The 20712-nt window shown below is 41.6% G+C and overlaps 1 protein-coding gene across 1 annotated transcript in view; it reads right to left on the bottom strand.

Annotated features, from left to right (window-relative positions):
- fstl4 (follistatin-like 4) overlaps positions 1–20712 on the bottom strand; it is a gene marked incomplete at both ends in the record, with an annotated part of 174002 nt that overhangs the window by 29685 nt on the left and 123605 nt on the right. The gene's annotated exons all lie outside the window — the stretch shown is intronic.

The raw sequence follows: 20712 nt of genomic DNA, 5'->3' as shown, positions 1-20712 counted from the left end.
GCATTTTCAACACCACCCAACGTTTTTTTTTTTTTTTTCCCCTGCTCCCAGCGGTGGGTGAACAGCATACACACGTCGATGACAGTGAGATATCGTGTGAATGTGGAGTTCACGCATGCCGCACGCACACACACACACACACACATAAACGCACACACACACACCGACATGATATATGTCACTGTGCGACCCTGGGTCAATATTGGCTCAGGCGCAGGATATACTCGGTTCAATAAATAAAGAGACACAGACACCTGATAGAAATCTAAATGGAGGAGCCAGCTAAGCGTAACACTGAGCACATCACTCACACACACACACACACACACACACACACACTGGACTGATACTGTTACCTGCCCTTGCTTCATGACCTTTCATTACTGAAATATTTTAACGAATGATCCATCATTAAGGTTCAAGTTAGAACAAGGAAATTGAAATCTGAGGTTATGTTTGGAAATTGAACTTCCATACATAAATATATTATGATTTTGAAAATAAATGCACAAAAAAGAAGAAGAAAAAGATACATAAAATTGCCATTAAACTCTGCGTTTATGATTTCATTATTTTAAGAAGGTGGTTTCAGGTGCTACTAAGAAACTCAGCTGGTTTTGTGTGTTGCTGCTCTTCATTATACGACTCTAAACTATAACAACTAGTTGTCTTGTTACTGTCAGAGCTCGACACACTCCCTCCACAGCAGGGGGTGCATATTCCATTCAGCTCCAATAATAAGCAAACAGTGTAAATTAACACATTGAAAGCCTGACATCTGCTCTCACATCACAAATAAAGTTGCAGTGTTGTTTATGAACAAGCTGCTCTCACACTGTTGATATTTTTTTTTCTGGCTTAAGTTTATTCACCATTATCTACTTTACCAATGTGAGTGTGTGTGTGTCTGTGTGTGCTGAGAAACTTTTATGAGTTTTCTGGCTTGTGTCTCCAACTTTATCAAATCTATCAACAACTTAAAATGGCACACACAGATCTTATTTTAAGACCTGCTGTGTTGAAGCCGGTATCACAGCAAATCATTTTTAACGTCCTCAGAGGACGATGATGTTTCATTTTCAGACTTCAAGAAGATCAAGACTTAGACAAAATAGTGGAGTAAAAAGACACCTTCTGTTTAATGTAGCTCTCCAGGTGAGAGATAAAGAAGAAGGGTGACAAATTAAAAGTAAAAGCCTGAATAAATGAGTGGAGACATAACGAATGCAGCTACACTGAGTAATTTAGATAACATCCAACCATCCTATGAGGTCTCTAAGGAAATACTGAGCACCAGCTGAATCTGATTTTGTTGGATGATAGGGGCTTAAGTCATAAAAACACTGACATCTCTCTAGTAATGTGGATTAATGTGCATCGTGCCCAAATAAATAAAAGAAAGTTCAATGAAATGACAGATGGCTGAACTGACTATAGTGTTTCAGTTGATGCAGAAACTAAAGACAGTTGGAAAATGTGGTCAACAACAGACATTTGATGATTGCGATTGTCATGCATTAGTGCAATTTGTATGGAAAAAACAATTGTTCCTCAGGTGACTGAGAACGTCAGTGCAGAACATGATGAGTGGGAAGGTAGGGAAGGATATTATTAAGTGGGATGTATTAGCATTGAAGTAGTGCATAAACCCATTATTACACAAATGAAAGCACAGTTTGAGAGCCAAGTGGTATAAAAATCAGTAGTGATACGGTGAAATGAGTCATCCCTCCCTACTCTACAAGCTGTGAGTATGGATAAACTGGGTAAACTGCAAAGGAATTAAGCTTTTTAAGGATAAATAAAATGGTCTACAGTATGGCCATGGACACATGCAGTCGAGAAATTTTAAAACAAAACCTCTGTGAACCCCCCCTGGTTTCAATAATCAATTTACATGAATATGAATAAACACACCATCAAGCACTGTCAGTTTTCTCAAATCTCCACTGTGGCCGAAGTTTTCAGAAATAATCGTTTTCAGTGATTAAAAAAACAAATTTTAGTGTGGGTGAAAAGTGAGAACGCATTAAGATATATCAATTTTTTTCAGATACTGAGGCAAGGCAAGGCTTTACATGGCATCATAACAACATCCTCTGCCCTTAGACCCTCACATTGACTGAGGAAAAACTCCATAGAAAACCCTTTTAACAGGGAAAAATGGAAGAAACCTCAGGGTGAGCACTTAGCATACTGAGCTGCATAGCTTCAGTCTGAATTTGGATTTAAAGGAGAACTATGCAAGTCTGCTGGCTTTTCCGCTGTTTCGGTTACGCTCCTCTCGCCCATGTGCATCTGTTGACAATGAAGCTGGCGAAAAATCAATAAATGGAGTGGTGGAAAACGTTACATAACATATATGATGTTACGGCGCGTGTGTTTGTGTTAGTCTTAACCGTCATGAACAAAAGATTACGGCGCTTTTGTGTTGCAGTGTGCTGAGACGAGAGCTGGGACACCGGGGCGGCGGCCAGGTACTGTACTGATGCAAGGTTGGTTTGCAGCCGTGAGACGCCAGGTGAAGGCAGAGAACCTCCATTCTCACTCGTAACAAGTCACAAGTCATGTAGTTAACGATCACAATTACTCCGGAGCTTTACAATTAAGGTAAAAATGTAGCATAGCCACGGGAAAAATCCTGCTTAGTTCCTCTTTAAAGTTGGTGAGTGAACAAAGAAAACCAACAGAATGAAGAGATCTAGTTTTATACACCATTATCCTGTGACAAAACGTTTCTACCCTGATTAGACTGGTCTCTTTCTTGATGACAGTGACTCAAACCATCAGACACCGGAGCTTAAGAATAAGGCCTGATGAGTATGATTCATACGCTGTGGTGTTTTCAGTCACCAGGTCTCACTCCAGCTGAACACCTGAGGGAAATTTCACATCGACACGTCTGACAGAGCTCTTCGACACCAGAATAATAAAAAAAAAACAATAAACAAAAGAGAAGCGTGTGCTGCAACCAGGCAGCTCAGTCTGTCACTGATATGTTGGGTTCACTTCACTAGCGGGTCCAACAAAGTTCAGCAGAGCAGTATTTGGGTGTCAGAACAGGCTTTAGGTGCCACATGGACGGATGAGGGATGAAGTGCATTGATCTGATGTGACATGGAGCAGTGGTTTCAGGGGTCGCTCTGTGAATTACAACTAGACTCCTGCTCACACTGACGTTATCACATGGAGGTCAGAACCTGTGTGGTTCGCTCTTTACATTCAGTAGCCGACTGTTCAGACGGACATTTGACTTTGTATTGATTGTTGTAAGTTAGAGAAGTACGGATGCAGCTTTGAGAGTCTGCTGGGTAAAGCTGTCTCGTCAGAGTTCAAGGTATTTGCACGTGGGCGGGGCGAGCACCGTCATTCAAACTCCCTGCAAAGTAAAATAGAATAAAAAACTGTAAAGATGTGCGTTGGCTGTTTGATGATGATAGCTCAGTGCAAACCAGCAAACCATCATCATCCTCAGGTTGCAAACAGGAGCCCAGTGGCAGATTTATTCACCTGTTTGTCACTTTTTGTTGTGTTTTGACTTCTGATTGGCATCCTACTGGAGGCAGCACTTGGTTTGGCCCTTTTCCATTAGTTACAGGACAACTCGACTGTACTCGGTTTAGGTCATCTTCCATTTCAATTGAGTCTGTACCTCGTCTATGGACCACGGTGTGGTTTGAGCAGCCATTTAACTCGTGTGAAAGAATAACAACAGTCACAGTACAGATCAGGCACCGCTATTGACAAATTGTTTTTTTTTTAAATAGCAGGTTTGATTCTTGTGACTCTTCCAGATGACGGCCCATCAGTGGCACACATTTACACTCACATTTGAGGATCGGCTCAGCTTGCTTGGAGCTTTGCCAGAGGTGATACCAAAAAAAAAAGTAGCAGGTACTAGATACCAGTGAACACTCAAGTTGAGTCAAGCTGGAAGTGCTGGTGGAAAAGGGGCATTAGTTGAGTTGGTTGGACCAATGGATCCATGGTTGGCGCTTTAATTAGTAATTAGCGGTACTAACACAATCAGCCTGAAGCGAGTGAAGCAGAGAGGTCTGCATACACACAGCCCAAATCTGGTGAGTCAGAGCGTTTTAAATGCTTTTATTTGTAACTAATTGCTTATCATTTGTGATTTTCTGTGATATTGACGGATGATTCTCAATAGCAATTTTTCCTTCAGTTTGGAAATGAACACCTTCACTCTGCAGCACTGACAGCGGTGAAAAGATAACCTTCAGCTGAAATCCTCTGGTTCAGGACTCTACACAGCAAATCAAATAGGAAACGCTCCAACATTTCCAAAAGCTGTGTGTAGATATTTCCAGCTCCTCATATGAGGTCAGTGTGAACTTCCAAACTTTTTGCTGATGTATTAGTTTTCACTTTTAATATCTAGCAGAGAGAGAATTGTATATATAAAAAAAAACCAACAAAAAAACATCTACCATTGTGAAAGATCGGCTTTGAAATTAATCTTGACACGTTGAAAATTAATCCTGATGCCATCCAAACTGAAGCCACTGAGATTAGACCTGTGAGAGCAAGAAAACAGAGGCTCTTTATGTGATGAAAAACAGCTCTGTGATAAAAGGTAGAAGTTTTCTTAATTGCAGTTGATGACACCTCTAAAGAAACTGGGTCTTGGCGAGTCGTTAAAGGACATTAAGGGAAATTTTCAATGTTGAGATGTTCATGTGTTACTGATTGTTGGATGATGCTCATTACACATCGTGACCTTAGGTCTGAGGCTGCAGACGGAGAACACTGTTCAACTTGGCTCCACATGTATAGTGAGATGCAGTGAGTGTTTGGTTCCCAGAGTACAACTAGAGTCCATCCGTCAGTATTACTGAGCAGTCGACCACTTGGCAGACCATTAGGATTTCATGTGACCCCTTCTCATTTGTGGAGGATTTTAAAATGCCAGAAAATGTCAGGATTGGACAGTCCCTTGTTTTTCAATTTGCGGGGAAAAGTGGGAACAAAAAGAGACAAAAGTTCTGCACCGCAAGTCAAAGAACTTGAAATGTACAAATATATAAAAGTCAAATCCACAATATATGTGATCAATGAATGAACGAACCAGACCAGGACTCTGACTTCCAATCTCGGTGTTGATACTTGGTGCCGTGAAACCAATTTGAGCCAAACTCAAAAAGTACCAGTGTCTAATTCCAGGTCTAATAACTAGACCCAAAAGATTAGACTCCACTTTCAGAGCAGCTCTATAAAAACATGTCTGAACATCCTCCCATGTTCTGCACGACTCTCCGATGACCCAGACAAATTGCGTATCCACAGGCAGTGCCTGCTCTGCCCCGGCCGGCTGGGGAAGGTTGTCATGACATTATCTAGTTAATGATTCCTACAGTTTTCCGTCCCCCTTCCTCTTTCTCCCCAAAAATAGCTCCAATGTGTAAGTTAGTAATTGACTTTCTGGGGATTTCAGGAGCTCCATTGATCGATCAGCCCTGCTAACTGAGCTATGGACGGGGCTGACAGGGCCAACAGGGAGGTTTCCTGTATCCAGCTCTGGAGGGATTTACAGTACAGTACAGAAAGGAGGAGAAAGACAGAGAGCAAGGCCAAATACTGCAAGAGAGAAGCAACGACGAAAAGCAGGGTGTGCTCAAATAAAGAGCAGATTGAAAAGGAAAGAGGAGGGAGAAAAGAGAAAACATGTGTAGTATGTAAAAGAGGATGAGCACGTTAAAGGAAGAGCGATTTACAGGGCCATAGGAGAGGTAGTGCAAATATGCGTGTGTGAAACAGGGGGAAGAGACAGATTTGATTCAGAGCACGTAGACGACGATCTCTCAGGGAATAACTAATGTGGTGAGCTGAAGACTGCGGCTCACAGAGTTGTCCCTTTCCACTTTTATGAGACCAGCCCCTCGTGAGCTGGAGTAAGACATCAAGTCACAAAGCAGAGGAGCAGAACACCATGACTTTTTTAGAGGGTAAGACAGATAACATCCTGACTGTAGACCAGAGAGGGAAACAGAAACAGAGAGAGAGAGGGAGAGAGAGAAAGAGGTAGCGACGGGCAGAGAACAAGGAGGAAAAATAAAGAGACAGATGGAAAGAGGGTGAGAGGTGAAGGAGTGGGATGTGAGGAGCCATGTGAGCGGGGATAGCGAGCAGGAGAACCAGCTGACAGACGCCCAGTGGGGAGAGACCGGTTGATTCGTGGGTCAAAAAAATGTCAAGGCATCGAGTTAATTACTGGGATGAAGTGTTTTCATGTGCCTGACTTTCATATTTCAGCAGCATTAAAATGTTTTGTTTATCACAATTATGTGCAGTCGATGAGATGATGCTGAGACAACAGGTGTCTGTAAACCTCCTTCCTTCACATCCACACATGTAGAGGCGGTTATAGTCGGTTATTTAGAATAAAAAATAAAAAAAACGTCCTTCTCGACAAATATTCAAAGGAGAGATAACAAATTAGTTCTCATCAAGCTGTCTGGTCTGGACCTTTTACACCACGATGTCTTAGAGATGTCCCCGAAATATAATGCAAATTGGGTAAAAGCAAATAATTATCTCTGCAGAACTAGGCCAGAACAAAGTGTGCACAAATTGAATAATGGGACCGAGGGAGATTCTGCTGTGATGCTGTCCACAGCCTCTTGATAACTGATGAGCAGACTTGTTGTTTCCCTTCTAAATCAAATGCATTTCCAAAATCATTTACTCACAAATATCTATAGATTTGTCAGCATGAGGTCATTCAAATGTTAAGTGCGTTTCCTGTTTTTATCCTGAGACTTTATTATTTCAGAATTCCCATTAGTTTTATAAAAATGAATGTACTGTATTTAGCTCTTCTCAGATCTGTGTCTCTCTGAAGTTAATGCATGTGAGATAAAGTCACCCACATTACTAAATATGGAAAATGTGCTTTTAGCAATAGACCCTGTAGCTGCAGAAATCTCTTTATAAAACCCAGTCCCACCGGGGAAATGCAGCACTTTGCATGTCAGGAGACATTTTGTCCTCGGCCTCCTCTCAGACAAACACTCTCTCTCTGTGGACACGACACGCCCACCGCCGGCTGATTTATGTGCTGCGGGGACACGACCATCACTGAGGTCACTGACGCTGACAGTGAAACCTCACGTTTGGATTCATCACGATCTATGATTATCACCTCTGATGGAGCCGGCGTGGATGTAGAAGTGATTCAGTGTTATTACCCTCTGCTGAAGCTCGAGTGTTCACAAAGGCTGCGAGAGAACGTGTGACTTAACAGCTTATTAATCTAACGGAAAATATGTCTTAATTATCATACTTCAAGTCAAAAAAGTCAAAAATATTATATTCTTCCATTAGGAACTTCGTTGCGGAAGGACATCAACAGTGCAAGGGCATAAATACAATGATCAACACATCCCTACATACCACAGACATGCCCAACACAATAATATCACACATTCCTACATACCACACACACAGTAAGTACAAGTACTCGCAGCAAAGGTTAAAAAAGACACATACAAGGATAAAATTAGTTAAAGGTGTACAGAAAAGAAAAATGAATTTGATTCCACTAACGGGTCTTGACATTAGTGTAATAACTCATTTATCAGACGATGTAGGCCAAACTTTGTGCAAAATTCTATTTTCGAGTAAATCCGGGATGAAAGTGGGGTAGTTTTTTTTCGCATTGGATAATGCAGGCGCACGGATTATACGTCACGCTGCTCACGATTCATCAGCTATTGGATCTGTCATCTGTCAATCAAACGTCTGAGACACACACACACACACACACACACACACACACACACACACACACACACACACACACACACACACACACACACACACACACACACACACACACACACACACACACACACACACACACACACACACACACACACACACACACACACAGAGCTCTGTCTCGCCCCAAACATTGAATATCCCGCCCACTCGATAACGACCAATCAAATTTGTTTTCCTTACTCAGGTAAACTTGTGCGGCAACTCGTGGAAACTCGTAGAAGGAGGCGTGACAAACAAGACAAACGGCCATTTCTGAACACCTTTAAAAACAGGTTAATTAAAAAATAAAAAGTTATGGTGGGAGATAGCTGTTGAGAAGTCGGATTGAGGTGAGAATGAAACTGGATGATGCCCTCTTTGTCCAGAGTGGGAGTGATCTGTATCTGCGTGCTAATGGTAGTAGGCTGTAATTGCTATGTAGTGTACTTGCATTCTGTGATGTATTGTATGTTATATGAGAAATATGAGCAAATAAAATGATCAAAACACTTTCTTGTCTTGAACATAGAGGTTTCATGGAGCAGAGCTTTTGTGAATTTTACATCCTTTGTTTTTTTCAGTTCAGTCAGAAGTTAAAGCTTGGAACAGAGTCCAGTGAGAGTTGTGATTTACAGGTGAAACAAGACGCCTGTGTGTCTGTTAACCTGGCTGGAAGGTTGGTTTAGATCTAAGAAAAAAAAGCACTGTACTCATGTTCACAGGGTTCATGTGAGAATGATGCTGCCATGGTGATGACTATTGACTTCAACCTTCAACACTGGATCAGAAAGGTGTTGAGCCGCCGTGATGCTTTTGACTAAACCTAAAGCACACACACACACAAACACACACACACACACTGCAAGAGTGACATGTGCACAAACAGACTTCATCCTTTTGGAGAATGAAGTCTTCACTGCTTTGGGTTTGGTGACAGTGACACCCCCTCCCCTCCTCCCCCTCCTCCCTCCTCCCCCTCCTCTCTCTCTCTGTCACTACGAGTGTTGTTGAGCAGTAGTGTATCACTCATGTGTCACGTATGCAAATACATGCAGATCGCTCTTGATTATTCATATTTGACCCGCATAAATAAGAAAAGAAAAAAAAATCCTCATTCGGCCTCATTTGATAAATTAAGATTCAGACATTAATGATTAAGTTCATCACTCTAGTGAAAAGCAGCTGCTACAGTAAGTGGGTTTGATTTTCCAGCCTTCACACTTCCTACATGTTCCCGTGGAGTCTGGTGGTGGGATTCAAAGCAACCTCATGCTGGTCTCATCCTTGCACTAACTCCGACTAAAACTGTAGTACTGTATCTTTTTTTTCCTTTTTATAGAGGAAATAAAATGGATTTTCTTATTGATTGTTGCTATGCGACCAACAAAAGGTCATGACAAAAGGCAATTTTCGACCACCAGGCAAGAAGGGAGCGCAATAGTAATGTGGATAAATACAGGGTTCCTCAGCACCTTCAGTCACAGGGACTCACGCTGGCACCTCTCATCGTATTTATTGTGCAGCAACATTAGGTAAAATACCTGGAAACCGCCAGAAATAGGTGCAACCCTGTGGTGCGTAATGATGCTGAAAGAGACAAGTTAAGAGTTTCTTCTTCTTCTTGCTTGTTCTTCATTTCCAAAACACCAACTTTAATGTGTTGTTTAATGTGTTTTGACAGTTTTAACACTTGGACGTAGGAGTGTATGACAAGAATTAAGTCGTTTCAGTGAATGCTCTGCACTGATATGTTACTTTTCTTAACTGAAGTGCATGTCAGCATGATTTCCAACAATGTTCAATGTATAATATAAGCACTGATATTAAAACGACAGCAAACACATTACAATCTCTACCGGCTGACAATTTTTTATTGTCCTATGTACATTTTGTCGCATGAGCCAATCCCAGGCTGGAGATAAAGTCATCAGTGACTGTCAGTGACACCGGCAGAACAAACAGACAGACACGACTCCCACTGTGTGTCACTGTGTGTTGAGTGTGAGGGCTGATCTCTGCAGGTGGGCTGCAGCTATTAGGAAATACATCATGCATGTTTCAAACACACTGACACACCGAATTACTGTCATAATGTACATTATACTCTGTATTCATGCCCATTCAATATCTATGCACGCTCAAATTGTTCTGTGCACACACTATATTAACATATTACATACATACACCGACTCACACTCACTCTTATGCTCCTTTTTCACCATATCTTATGTCCACACAAGCAATTATTCTCTCTATCTCACGTACACACACACACACACACAAACGTATGCACTCCCACACACACAGAAACTCAAACGCATGGTGATTATTCATGGGAGGGAGATGGGGATGAGCAATCAGCGGCCGGCTCATTAATCACACTGGATGCAGACCCTTAATCTCCTCCACAGGTACAGAGGAATCCTCCGCCGCTGCTCATCATCGCGTCTTTAACTTTCTCTTCTTCTTCTTCTCCTTCTCTATCTTGTCCTTCCTCCACCCACCACCTCATCTTCCCTCAGATACTTGGTTTGCATCCTCTTCTGTTTCTTTCCATCTTTTTTGTCCTTCACAAGGCCTCAAAATGTCCTTTATTCACTATCACTATCACCTTTCCTTTCCATCTCACTCATTCACTTTTTTCATTGGGTTTTAAGCCCTTTCTCTTTTCCTCTCTTCCCCTTTTGCCTGACTGTCTCTTAACTTGCTAGCAAAGCCAATACAATGCTTCTTCTGTAGTAGAGCCCTTTAACAAGACCATAATTAGGTCTTCTTAGGAGGCAGAGGGTAAACAACTATAGGGAGGGTATAGTAGGAATAAGTGTGCAGGAAGAAGTATTGTCATAATAATCCAGCAGCATCTTTTTGGCCTGAGATTTCTCTCTCCTTATAAGGTTCAGGACATCTCACTCCACAGAAGCTGGACACCAATGGCGACTTTGTGAAATTGTGGGTGTTTTATATCGGTTAGAGGTGGATGAAAACCATTTTGTGCTGCACTGCTACCAAATTAAAACAAAATAATAGGAGGTTAGTTTATGGTGAGTGCATGGTAATTTGAAAAAAATTGCTACCTTTTAGTTGTTGTTTTTTTTTTTTAATGAAAATTGAACACTAGCATTTCCCAGAACAGAACACACAATGTGATTAGATGGACGACTAAATTACAGACCTGTCTTTTGAAAAACCACATATTTTAAAAAAGACAGAAAAAATATATTATTATAATGCCTTCAGGGATTATAATAAGAGATTTCTCTAGTTTACTGACTGATTTTACAGCCACTTCTGGAGTTGAAGCACTAAACATAAGCTGCTACTTTCAACAACATGTATTACTGAAGATATCTACCACAGTCATCCAAGAAGTGCCAGACTTTCCAGGCCATTTAAAGGGAACAATGTCTCCCCCTGCATTATTTAATGACCAATTCTGCAGGAACAGGCTACTAACAACAGAGCCAATCTCTAGAGGTGGGTGTTGCTGCTGAGCACCTGAGCGTATTTGCAGGGCGACAGAGGACGAGGCTCAATAATGAAGCGGCATCAGTTCGGTAATGACAGGGCAGAGCTCTCTTTACTGTTTCATTCAATCCCGAGGGCCGGTGAAGTGAACGGATTAATTGCCTGTCTGCAGGGTTCACAGATATGTTTACCTGAGTGGATGAACCCCGAACTCCACAGATTCAAACTTTTATTTTGTTGTTACATGTAGTTTGTTTGTTTGTCTCCAGTTGAGACAGAATCACAAACCTGTGCAACGTCTCTTTAATGTCAAACCTGTAAATTGCCACGTGCTACATGCTAGTACACTTAAAAAGGAAAGTTACGCCTACATTGGCTTTTAAAACCAATGTTTCTAGTATTATGACTCTTAAAGGTCGAACATGCTGCGACCCTCTGGCATTATCACTTTACATTGACTGAGATGAAAGCGAGGGTGTAGGCCGTCGTGTCTGTCGTGACATTTTTCTTTTAATAGAGCCACAGGACGACATAAAAAAAGCTTTTTACCTTTCTAAGTTACTTCAAACTGACATTTTATGAGCTGTAATTCAGAAAATATGTCACAATAACAATAGAATAAAGTATATTTTCATTTTATACTACATTAGCTCGTTATTACCAGTGATCTTTGGGTGGTAAAACCTCGTCAAAATAATAAATATCATTATCATTTATGCAGGTTTTCCATTTCCACTTTGTCCCGACAGATGTTAAACAGTATGGAGAGATTGATAGTAAATATTTGACTCTGCAAGCTTCAACATGAATCTGGCATCTACAGTAGTATAAACCTCACTGCCTGTTTCATGATGCATTTGCAGCCTGACGAACAAAATGTTAAAAGATGAAGAGCCACATCTGCAGCATCCAGACAAATCAGGTTCAAGACATGGCTTGGTTGAAAAAAAAAAAAAAAAATTAGCTTCACGCCCTTTGATTTGATAAAAACTGAGGACATTTTAAATCTCAAAGGCCAAAAGAGTCGCTCTGCTTTAAGAGGCTGAATGGAAACAAGCCGACAGTCTGGAGCTAATCTCCCATACTTCATTTGGCCGGATGAGACCCAATTCATTAAAACGATACTCTCATCTGATAGAAGCATAAGATCTCTGACAATCTGGATAATCTTTCATCTTTATGGATAGAGGAAAACACTCCTCCCTCCTCCTCCTCTTCCTCCTCTCCCCTCCTCCCCCCTCTAGCGGTGCCTCCTTGTGTAAGGCATTTTTCCTGACAGGTTTGGCTAAGTGGTCTTCCTCATTTTAAAACCCTTTCAGCCTGGTGGAGGAGGAGGGTGAGAGAGATTAGTGGCCTGCAGCACAACTTTACCCTGCAGGAGTCGCAGCTTGACCCGACCCGAGGGTCCGGCCTGATGGAGACAGAATACACAATGATATGCTGGGGAGGTGAACGTGTGTGTTATGTTTACTGGGCCGTGTGTGTGTGTGTGTTTGTGTAAATGTACTGTATATGCCTCAATCTGCACAGGGGAGAGTTAAATATAAATATATGTATCTTATCTGATGTAGACAAATGAATATATTAACTAACATCAGTGTGTTGAGAGCTGCAGGACGGAGGAGGAGAAACACCAATAACTGTCTTTCATGCCGCTCCCATGAGGGACGTTTCATAGAGAAACCTCTCTCTAAGGTTGAAAAGGTCAAACTGGTAAAAGTGGTGCGAGCACAACACTGGTGCTGAATTTGATTAGTTGCACGACAATTTAGAGAGGGGTTGTGTGTTGTTGTTGTTTTTTTCCTCCAGAGAGAAGGAAAGAGAGAGAGAGGTGGAGAAAAAAGCAAACGCTCTCAACATCCAGAGACAAATGCAGCGGTGAGAAAAGAGAAAGAGCGTTGTTTCTCTTTCATTTAATCTCAAGTGAAGTTATTTGCTGTGATACAGTAGTATGGTGTGGGTCATGTGACAGAACTAACGAGTGCTGTTTTTACAGTATGACAAATTGGAAACACTTCAAGCCTAGCTGCATGTGTGTGTGTAGATATTAAGGTTACTGAGCAGCTTCTCTATTAAGTATTAAAAACTAGGTTGCGGTGCTCGCGTGCGCTTAAACAATCCATTTAAGATTCAAGCAGCTCTTTAAAGCAGAGGTGATGGTGGTGAAAGTGTTGCTCATCTATCCTCCTTCAGTGATAAATATGAACCAGCACTCAGTATCACTAAGAGACGTAACAGAAAACAGAAAAATATATGTTTCAGGTTGCTGAGATCCATTAGGAGACTGGTGAAGAGCTGTGTTCAATCACACACTATCTGACCTGAATCTGGTACCTGAGCAGATTTTTGGTTTAATAACTTGATGCCCCTGATCAGTTTGGTGGGTGAGTCACTCAATATCCAAAGAAAGATAAAGTAAAATAAGAAAAGAGTTGTTCTATCTAACTCTTAACGGGATAGTTCACCCAAAATACAAATTTCACTCATTATCTACTCACCCTCATGTCGACTAAGGGCTGGGAGAATTTTCAGAGTCCTCCGTGCCTTCTCTGAGTTATTTAATTTTTTTCGGAACAATTTCTCATGTCGGGGCTTCAATACAAGAGGGACATTACAGACAAGCAGTATGGAGGTATTTGGATGTTTTTTGGTGTGTCTTTTTGGACAAAGAAAAGTTAGCACCATTCACAACCATTATATGGACAAATACTGCTGCGCGGACCCCCCTGTAACTCCGAGAAGGCACGGAGGACTCTGAAACTTCTCCAAGCCCTTAGTCGACATGAGGTGAGTGAAATTTGAATTTTGGGTGAACTATCCCTTTAATACCGTTATTATGGGTTGTAATGTTGCAATACTGTATTTTTCCAATAGCAGTATTTTAACCAGGTAAAAATGTTTTCCATCTCTACAGTTCTAGTTTTCCTTTTGTTAGAAAGTTAGAAAGTTTTGCTTTTGTGTCGACGGTGAACAGATGTGTGGAAATAAATAAAAGTTAGTAGAAGTCAAAGCCTTTAGCTGCTTGGATAAATAGTTAAAAACTACAATGTTTAAAATTTGTTTGTGTATTCAGTAAGATGTTCACTGTAAAAGTGCTCGACAGTTAATTTGAACCTGCAGTTCTGCCACGACTACAAATGACCCTGATAACAAGCAATTTCTATATAAACCAAGTTACAATGAAAATAGTGGACTAAAATAAATCTACTACAGCACTTTGTCCTTACAATAAAACCTGACAAGTATTAGACACTACAAACAAGTTAATCCAAGAAAACATCAAGCTGAAGAGACTCTGACATAAAATCTATAGAGGGGAGAAAACGCCTCCAACACTGTGTCCCTGATATTAATATTAATAACAGTGACAAAAAACCATCCGCTTGGCTCAGGTTTCTACACTCTTTATCTAATTGACACAGGATTTTTGCAGAATTACAAATGAACACTCGTAGATTAATGCTGTTGATTCACTTAATCTCATCACGACACACACATTTGTGTAAATTCCAGGAATCTACGCTCTGCTCATTTTACAATAAGTACATAAGACAATTGGAAAATGCATATTTGACTGAATCATAACAAATGACTCGTGAATACACGTTATCAGGGTGTATGTGTTGTAAAACACCGGACCAATTTACGCCTGTTGATAAGAGACTGTGTCTGTGATTTAATAACACTAATGATTTCATAACAGAAACACTCATTAAAACTCATTGTAGGACAATATTAATTGCAGTCTCTAGTCTTGGTGGCACAGGGACCGCTCAGATCATCTTACTCCAGTGAGGATTTAATAACTCAGACTTCTTGTTTTTTTTTGGTAATTAAATACATCATCCAGAAACGTGACCACCACTTTCACAAAAACATCGAGCTGAAACAGATTTCTTCTTCTTCGCATCATTTTCTTAGTTAAACGGAGCAGCATCACTTAAATATCACTTCTCTCTCTCACCCTGGTAAAATGTTGCTGATTAATTAGCTGAAAAGTGAACTAAACAGGCATTGTAACATGGTGCCTGCATTAAAACCACTAACAGGCCTTTTAAAAAGCTGCTGATGAGTTGATGAAGTTGATTAATTGCTCCGTATTTTCCCCTGGAGTTTTCTCTCTCTCTCTCTCTCCTTCTCTTTCTGCTGTGCAGTGGATCATGGGAGAATAAAGTTTGTCTACACTATGCATAAACCACACGACTAAATTATTATGGATCCTCCAAGCATGACAGAGAGTTTTGAAAAATAATTATGAAAGTTTCGGGCTAAATTCCTGCATGCGTAATGATTAAACTCTGTGGGCAGCGCCGACGCTGGAGGCTGCAACTGTCTATTCAAAGTGAAAAGGACGTGGGTTTAATCCCCAGCTGAGGTTTTTCCATACGAATCTGACCTCAAGTAACAAGTGACCTGTGTGTTTGCAGAAGATAGCATGCTAATGTCCGCCACACACCGGCTTTCACACAATGCAGGTGTGAGCCACCTGACCAGAGGCAAAAACCTTTGTCCAACCAAACTCACACAGAAGCTCGGCCATGAATCATTCAGAGCTTTTTTTTTTTATTATGTCAATTCCTATAATCAGTTTCCATTATAAAAAGTTATAAATGCTGCAGTGTCAGAGAGAACACGAGACGTCCTGTCTCATCAGAATATATGAAAACACAATGGAGCCACACACAGTCTGCACAAACTTTAGATAAAAAAGACACCACTATATTTCAATCTTGGTCTGAACAAACAAAACAACAAAAACTGCGGTTGCTAAGTGAAAAGAACAAGACGGTCTGTTATAATACTTGAACCCTGTTTCACAGGAACATGTCAGGAGGTTGAAATAATATCAGGACTTGAATGAGCTGTGACCTGTTTGATCAGAACCTCATAGTCCAGGGTTGTTGATTTTTTTTTCCTTTTTTTTTCAAATCCTCGTCACCAATGTGTTGAAGATTTCTAGTAGAGAAGAAAAACCCTGCACTCGGAGGTTCAGGCTTTTATAGTCCAATCAAAACAGGTTACAGATCATATCTCATATGTCCTGACGCTGACATGTTTTCACCCAGTCTTGTTATGACTGGTCTGGTGATCAGGACGTCCTCAGACAGTCGGAAGTCCTGATATTATTTCTATTATTGCAGTAAAACTGAAAACTGATCGACTTTATCCAACACTGACGTCCAGCTGTTCACATCAGTCATATCAGCACCGTTACGTAGTTACAGGCTGCAATATCCAATCACAACATACAGTATGTTCTATGAGAGAAATATAACAGAGATAAAAACCTTTGACAATAATCTGGTGATGGGGAACTGGTTGGAGCTTGAACTTTCTGTGTCCCTCACATCAAACCATCAAACTCAACAGCTTCTCTCTGGATTTCTCCTGTGTGGTACAACAACACATCAAGGTGTTCCGCATGCAGCTTGTAAATGGGATTCAAACCCATGAACCAAATAATAATAATAAGAATAGTAATACAAAAGAGGCTGCATCATGTTGGAACAGAAAAAGCCTCTGAGCTTTAACCCTCCAGCTCAGATCAGTGCCTGTTGTCTGGAGCTTGTTGCCACAGGAGATGCTGAGTAGCTACTACGAACACTGAGCCACAGAATCAGACCAAACTCATGAGAGTAAAGACCGTGGAGATCTGGGATTAAGCCTACCTGCTCCTCTCTATCCTCCCCCTCTTGATGTTTGAGGATCTCAGTTTTGTGAAGCTATCAAAGCTCCATTTTCAAAGTCTACTGAACAAAAAACTCCTGGTTTGGAAATGCTTGATGTACTGTCGGCCCTTTCTGCCTTCAGTCGTCTTGGGAAATGTCAACTCTCTGGCCAACAAGAGTGATGATGAGCTGCTGGAGATGTTGGTGAAGACTCAGATAGTAGAGGCATGTTTTCATATCATAACAATACTTGTGTACATCCCACCCATGGAAACGGCTTCCTGAGGCACTTTTAATGATATCAGGAGACCTCAATCATGTTTCTCTGATGGACTCACTGGGGGATGTGGTGGAGAGATGCTCACTGAAGATGGTGGAGGCCAATCTGAACAACTCAGATCCACTTCATAACACCTTGATGGACCAAAATGAACAGCGGTCGTGGACGGCTCCTCTCTCTTTGATGCAGGACAGAGAGATATAGAAGATCCTTTGTACCTTCAGACATCAGGCTTTTTAATTGTTCTGCAAATGGTAGATGAGCTGCCGGACAAATGAATCTCCCTTTGGGGATTAATGAAGTAATTCCCTAACCCTCTCTCTTTTCTTATCTTTTCTTACTAAATTATATTTGCTGTTGGTCTGATAGGTGGACTTTGTGGTAGCCATCGTCTAGTACGTCTTATATCTAGAAACATGACCTTTTCTCAAACCTTAGAAGTCTTTGCACCAATTAACTATTATTATAATAATATATAACATTATGGTGTTGCAGTAAGTGAGTTATTTCACAAGACACTTCTATGGGTCGTATCAGAGAGATGGGAAAAAAGAAAAAGACCTATTAGGTTGGAGGACTTGAAAACAATAAACTAGTTTTTCAGATCTAATTTAGGATGCATTTCAGTGCATCTGATGTTTTTAATACATGCAAGCGAATTCATCTCCTATGACAGCAATGTGACAGTCTCTCATTTCAACACAGTCATCACAGAGAAATTAAAAACGTAAATGTTCTCGTCATAGTTCAGTTCTCACCTGCAACAGTTTGGTTTGTTGCATTCACATTTGCATTTGAGACAGGACTCAGTTTGTATCTGTTCACAGCCTGCAAAGCTGTTATCCCACACGCAACTGAAAAAAAGATGAAAATAAAAAAGATGCAGTGATTGGGCTGATGATGAACGAGTGGATTTGGGGGCATCTCGGCTAATGATTCACATCATATCCATCGAGGGGCCAGTCCGAGCAATTAAAGTGTCAGCCTCCTCCTTCTGCACTTTGCCTCTGACTCCAGACTATCAACACAGGCTGTGGATTTCTTTCAGCACTAATGATATGTTTAGATACCTGCAGCGTGCCACACATGCAAATCACAGTTTTTTTTTCTTTATTGCATCTGGACGCTCAGACAAAAACCAGACCGAACAGACCTCGCTGTTTGTTGTCGGTGGAGAATTTACCAAATTAGACGAATCCACAACTGTAAACAGGCCGACGCTGCCAAACTCTCCCTCTGTCTCTCAGCAACAGTGAAGTGCAACTTGACACTTGTTATTCAGGGGAGTCCAGCCAGAGTGTGACTCACTCACTTTCTTCACTGAGTCACTATTTCCAACAAAATGTGTGTAAAGTTTGTAAAAAGGCGTTCGCTCCATCTGCCCTTCGCCTGTCCTCCTCCCTCGTGGCTCTGCCTCGCTCACTCCTCTTTTCAACCTCACTCTCCACTCTCTCCTCCTTCTCCTCCACCTCCTGCTTTGTCAACACTAATCTCTCATACCCCCAACCTGCAGCCGCTCCTGCCGAACCCACACACACACACACAATCTTCACAACATGTAATTGTGTATTACCCACTCTTGTTTTCTCCACTTTCCTCTCCTACCCATAGTCGCTGATTACTCCTCACCCTGCTGCTCTCTCGCTCCAACTCTAGACTTTGGCAAACATGTGAAAACATATAATTATTCATCACCTGCACTTCTAAATCCTCTCCATCTCTCTCCATCTCTCTCTTCCTCCTTTCTTGACACTTCTGGCCTCCTCCCAAATCCTATTCTCTCCTTCTCTCCCTGGTAAACATGTGTAAACAGGGAAGCATCGCCAGGTTCACAGGAGCCTCTTTCTGCCGCCGCCTCGTATTTGTGGATGTTACTCTGATCAAAACACAGTGTCACCCTTTTGAATATGGAGGAACTAAAATGAATAGCCCCTGACGTGTTTGTGTGGTGAGATTCGGCTGCTTGAGAAATAAGCACTTCAGCTGAGAGCCACCGCCGCTCGTCGTCGCTCTCATTCTCTCTCTCTCTCTGCCTCTCCTTTACCTCGTTCCACTCTCTTTCATCCCTTTATAAGATGTGTCTGTTGTCATGTTTGTCAGCTTCAGCTTCAGCTTAGTGACGTCAACACTGGCCTCTGTTCAGCTCCGACGTGCAAAGAGAGGAAAAATCAAGCCTTTCTTTAAAAAAAAAAAAGAAAGAAAAAAAAAGGCGCCTTATCACTATAACGAAGCCATCTGGACCGACTCGCTGATGATTTACCAAGAACAGATGTTTACCTGTAGAAAACAACACTCTCTCCTCCGAGTGCATCCATGGGAAAGCGTCTCTCACTCTCCGTCATCTCACAGAGAAGCTGAGGTTTTCCAGCCATGACGGATTACGTGGTTGGTACCTTCACCTTGTTGAGTTGTCTTGTCTTCTATAAAATCTGCTGCCGTATACACGTTTCTCCCTCTCTCTCTCTCTTTGCAAAAAGTCACTTTTTCTCGCCCTTTTCCCGCCGTGTTTATCTCCTTTGTTCTGAGAGAACATTTTCAAAGCTGATGAAGGTGGATGCTGGAGGGGATTTCGTTGAGGAGATGAGAGGAGAAAAAAAAAAGGGTTGGAAGAGGAATACTCCCATGCAAGCACACACACATGCACAGAGAGTACACACATCCATGTAGACACACACTTGTTTGAAATCGCAGAAGGGTGTTAGAAGAGAGAGAGAAAGAAAGGAGGGGGGGATTGTTTCACCAAAGAGGCAAGAGAACGAGCAAATCAATGGAGGCATGATAATGAATTATTTCCTCGCCAGAGCAGGAGTTAGAGGAGAGAGATAAAAGCAGACCACATGCTGCGCCACTAACAGCCTGGGGGCAGCTGCCTGTGAATTATGGTGCGTTGGAACACACTCGCCGCCCTTGGGACCCATTGGTTGCAAAGGAAAGAGAAAGGAGGAAAAAAAAATTAGAAATAAGGAAGCTGCAGGAAGAGAGACGGTGTGACCAGAAGGGAAGTGTTAGAAAGGGTAATAGGTCAAAGCGAAGCCCCTCGAGTCGCTGCGAAGCACGGATTTACATCGCTATGGCTAATTAAGGACGTAAAGATGAAATTAAAGTGGTGGAAATGAGAGAAGGATGGATAGATGAGGGAGATGGAGAAGCAAGCGGGGGGTGGGATTATTCAGCATGTGTAATTATGAGAGATATTAGATGTCTGACTCTGTCACCATGCGAAGTCATGTCTTAATGATCCCTACATGATGTTCAAGATGTAATGGGGAGATTTTTTTTTTACAAGAACGTTTCTGCTTCAAATAACCAACACGATCTGCACTGAGGAAACCGGGATTATTCAACTAGTGTGAGAGAGATGCAGAGACAAATGAATTACAAGTGCAATTTGTACTTGAGAGCAACACGCTCAACATACCCAAAGCAAACATTAGTCCAACTCTTCTCTTTGTTCTTCCCTCAACACAGACGTACCGCTGAGACTCTCCCATTTTAGGTACGTGATTTATACTAAGCCTT

The sequence above is a fragment of the Trachurus trachurus genome, assembly GCF_905171665.1.
Source record: "Trachurus trachurus genome assembly, chromosome: 14".
NCBI classification, from domain to species: Eukaryota; Metazoa; Chordata; class Actinopteri; order Carangiformes; family Carangidae; genus Trachurus; species Trachurus trachurus.
The sequence above is the reverse complement of the archived record's forward strand: the minus strand, read 5'-3'. Positions and strand labels throughout refer to the sequence as shown.